At 41.7% G+C, this 4,660-nt stretch overlaps 1 protein-coding gene across 2 annotated transcripts in view; it reads left to right on the top strand.

Annotated features, from left to right (window-relative positions):
* The first annotated feature begins 735 nt into the window (after positions 1-735).
* Positions 736-4,660, top strand: part of pkib (protein kinase (cAMP-dependent, catalytic) inhibitor beta) — a 42,794-nt gene continuing 38,869 nt past the window's right edge. For both annotated transcript variants that reach the window (XM_054736514.2, XM_054736513.2), the window contains exon 1: positions 736-978. The gene's annotated coding sequence lies outside the window, so the exon portion shown is untranslated. The remainder of the gene's footprint in view (positions 979-4,660) is intronic.

The following is a 4,660-nucleotide window of genomic DNA, read 5'->3' as shown; positions in this document are numbered from 1 at the left end:
ATATTATATTATATTATATTATATTATATTATCTTAACTTAACTTATCTTATCTTATCTTATATTATATTGTGTCTCTGTGTGTGTGTGTGTGTGTGTGTGTGTGTGTGTGTGTGTGTGTGTGTGTGTGTGTGTGTGTGTGTGTGTGTGTGTGTGTGTGTGTGTTCTGTCTTCTCGATCCCCAGTGAGTCGTGGATGATGGCTGCTTATACTGAGCCAGGATTCTCTGGAGGTTTCTTCCTGTTAAAAGGTAGTTTTCCTCTCCACTGTCGCTTTATGCTTGCTTAGTATGAGGATTGCTGTATAGTCACTGACACTAGTCAGTGACTTGATGCAATTTGCTGGGTTCCTTATATAGGAAACATTATTTCTGATTGGCTTAATGAACTGACCTGGATTGGAATGTTTATTATGTGAAGTGCCTTGAGACGACTCTTGTCGTGATTTGGCGCTTTGTAAATAAACTTGAATTGAATTGAATATATTATATTATAATATCTTATCTTATCTTATATTATATTATATTATATTATATTATAGAGCCAATTACGATTAATTGGTAATTATTTGAGGTTTTCTGTACAACTGAAGTAGCGTGCATCCTTGTTTATTTTCACCTAAAAATCAAAGTTTCCAGAATAAATTTTAATCTCGTTTTCTGACATGCCAAACTTCATGTGGGGACTATTGAAGACGCCCAGCTTTTACTTTGAAGTCTGCACCCTTGTTCTTTTTGCGTCCGGGCTTTTTGCGCGCACCTTGACGCTCCTCCCTGTTGCCGCTGAGCGCTTGCCAGTAACCGCTCGAGCGTCGGTGCTGCGTTTACCGCTCATCCGTTCCTTGCTGTCAGCCGCTGTGACGTTCCGGACCGGACGGACTCCCTGACTATGTGTTTTCCTTGCTGAGGATGGTGACCTCCGGATAGTTCCAAGTTGGGGCTCATTTCGCCTTTTTTTTCATTCGTAGGTGCACTTAATGGGTGAGTGTCCGTTCTTGCGCACGCACCCGGTCAGTTGTTTAGCTCCACAGGTAGGATGCACTGATATCTGCTGTTATGTGTTGGAAAAAGCAGGCTGAGGAGAACAAGCTGCTGCAGTAGGCGTGCAGGGGGGGTCAATAAAGCCTTTATCCGTCCTGAAGCTGACCGCTTATTGTTAACACCGAAAGACAACATTTAAAGCCTGAACAAGAAACCATGCTGTCTTTTCTCAGCCATTAGCCCGCGTGGAACAGGCTGCAGGCTGAGCACCTGTGTTAATGTCGACAGCAGCCATACCTGTCACCTCCATATGAGCTCATGGCAATGTGTGCATCAGCTGTTTCCATAAAAATACCACCGGCTCCAGCAGCGAGCTCTGTGGCTGCTGGATCATCTGCTTTGGTTTATTAGATGTGTGCAAACCGCGACCTTCAACGAGATGAGGGCAAACCAGACCACAGTCATAATTTATTAGAGCAGATTTTAAAATATCTAGATCAAATTAGCATGGAGGTTTAGCAGCACACCACTTTTTTACAATAAGGCTGCATTAAAACAATTAACCAGCAATGTTGTTTCACAAAGAACCCCCTGCCCCCGAAACAAACAACAACAACAAGAGATTAAAAAAGAAAACCACTGTTTTTTGAACTGACTGCTATATAAAAAGACCATAAACCCCTAAATCTCCTTAATCTTAGTTTCTATTCATGCCGTTATCCTTGGTTTAGCACCTGTGCACAGTCATGTCCCACTGAAGCTCACAGGGCCTTGGACAAGTCTTCACGTGGAGCTAAAAATATAACCCTTTAGATTTTTACACCCTGCTAGGTCGTCTGTCTTAGTCTTGTCTTCTTTTGCTCAGAGAACCACGAGTTGAGTTATGTCAGGTGAGCAAATGAAGCCAGGGTATCTGCTCTAACGCCCCCACTTCCCTGGTTTTAATATTCATTTTAGCTCCAAGGCATTTCTTTTTATTCACCGTTTTTTTCTTGACATTTGATTCTCCACGAGATTGTGTTTGTTAAAGGAATAACAAAAATAAAAATGGCCTCAATTCAACAACTGACTGCCGTGTTGATTACAGTACTTTTCCTCAACATGGTGGACACAAGTCAAACACAAGTCCACAAGGACTTCTTTTTTTGCCATTGTTTCATTTAATTGCCTTTTTTCTTACTGACTGTCTTTTATTAATTTCAACTAGTTAAAATACACCACTTCCCGAGATATTACCAATGCAGCATCTTTGTGAAACCGTCCAATATGATTTATTATGGGATGAATCATTTTTTACCAAATGGCAATAGAAATGGGCAGAATAAAACAGAGGTGTGGTCTCGAGTCACATGACTTGGACTTGAGTCATTATTTTAATGACTTGAGTTGATAAATGCTATAAAGACATATGACTTGACTTGGACTTGAACGCCAATGACTCGCGACTTGAATCAACTTACATCTGTCGACTTGATAATGACTTGAGCATATTTGATATTTTAGCACAGTGTGTGTGTGTGTGTGTGTGTTAGTGGCTGTGCCCTCTCGGTCTGCCAGGCAACAGCATTTGTTGCATTTTTCAAACAGGAAGTGGGAGTGGAGCTAGACTCTGGTAGGGGGTGACTTGCTGTTTAAGTGTCAGTCATACATGTAACGAGTTTTCCTTTGTGAAGATGAAATTACTAGGTGTAAACATTTTTGTTTGAACTTCATATCACTTCTAAGTCTTTATTTCTAAGGCATGTGCCAATCTGAACTGAGAGAAAATCGACAATCAAGTAGTATCTGGCTGGCACTTGTGATTGTGCAACCATGCTCTGAATAATTTCCTATTAATGGTGGGAGTTTGTCATTTTGAGGATAGAAACAATAGTTTCACCGCCTAAACGCGAGTCATTTATTATGTGTCTGTATTGACCAGTGACCTATAAGAATGTAGGTCAAGTTGTGCTTCGGTAAATTCCACTGCCCTTTACTGTAACCTGTGTACTGGATGCCATTTGGCTGCTTTACTTTTATCTGTCGGCCATTAAAACCTGTCAGGCAGGTACTTTTCCCACCTGGGTGTTGGCGACATGATGGACAGTGGATGTGCTAGCACAATTGGGAACAGAGAAGACCTCTGGGCTCATTTTCTCAGCAGTACTGTTTTTCCAGAGACAGTAGGGTTGAAGGATAACACACTAGACCTTCTATGACTGTACCACTGACACGTCGACTAGAAAATGTGTTTAGTCGGTGTCATCTGCCCTGCATCTACAACTTCACCATTCTGGTTAGGTGAGCGAAAGAGGAGGTGACAAGAAATGGTTTTCGATAAAGACAAACGGATTATTGTGATTCCAACGGCATCCAGCCAATCCTCAGATCAGCAGCCATTTGAATGTATAGAAACAGCTGCTCATGGAGTTCCCTCTGTCCTGGAAACAGGCATCTCATCAGACATCAGCCATGAGAGGAGCACATCCTGCTCGGCGGCTAATAGGATGGAAGCAGGTCAGTCAGTTATAATTCCAGGGTCCCCATTCAGTGTGGTCTTTATTCAACACAATGTGAACATCACTGAGCAGAAACCAAAATGGTCTGGTATTCTGCCCTGGCTGCTGTAGATGCACTCAGAGAAGTGCTTTGATTGCTTCAGGGTGGCTACTGCTTCTGCATAGACCCAAAGGCATCACTAGATAATAAGAATTTTATAAGTACAGCTAGCACGAGTTCACGTGGAAGGATCTGAGCTGGATCCATCACACTCCCTGTTCTTTCTAGAGCTTTATAATGAGATGATTGTTGACTTATTTTATTTACAAATTCGTTTTGCATGCAGCATTCAGCTGTTTGTCAGAGCAACAGTGAAATGGTCACTCAAATATTTTCCTGGAAGCATTTTGGAGCAAGTGGCGACTCGTGAATCCAGCAGCGATAGAGAGGATAAAAAAGTTAAGAAGGATTCATACTGAGGTGAGACAAATTGTGAAAACTCAAAATTATTCCAGTTTTTGTTTTGGCAGTAATACCTACGATGTGAAAATATGTAAATAATGGGAATTACAAAATTGAAATAGTTAAAGATCAGGTGAGTGAGAAATAATTTACTTGTCATTTTTAAAATATGATTGGTCACGATAAGTTTAACATGCAAGCTAAACATGAAGGTAGTCTTCTACTCTATTTCCTGCATTAGAAAAGCGGACTCACCCATCTTGGCTTACGACGAAGAAGGCTTGGTATTCATTTAGCGTCCAGGAGAGAGCAGAGCACGTCTCGGCTAGTAGAAGCTAACCATTAGCATTAGCAACTCCAAACCATGGCAGAACTCCTTCAGACTTGTTATTTATATAAAACATCAACATTGCACAGCAAACAGAGTCAGCGGTAGAGTTCCATTGCTGTTAGTCAATCAGAGGTGAGATGTCCAAATATCAGGAAACAAGACTCTAAATCCTGCCATCTGAAGTACTTTCTCCATCTGACTTGTACTTCCTTCCCCTGACTACGATTCACAAGGCATTCATTCCTACTAGAGACCACTGCAAATGTATCGATTAAATCAGTAGGGCTGTAGCGAAGCCTCGACGAAGTCGACGGCTCGATTCTAAAAATTTGTCGACGTCAGATCCGGAAGTCGACGCACCGTGCCCACTTGTTGCATCCCCAGGAGTTAGTAAATAGAGGAGGAATCTGC

Source organism: Nothobranchius furzeri, chromosome 19 (assembly GCF_043380555.1).
Source record: "Nothobranchius furzeri strain GRZ-AD chromosome 19, NfurGRZ-RIMD1, whole genome shotgun sequence".
Lineage (NCBI taxonomy): Eukaryota > Metazoa > Chordata > Actinopteri > Cyprinodontiformes > Nothobranchiidae > Nothobranchius > Nothobranchius furzeri.
The sequence above is the reverse complement of the archived record's forward strand: the minus strand, read 5'-3'. Positions and strand labels throughout refer to the sequence as shown.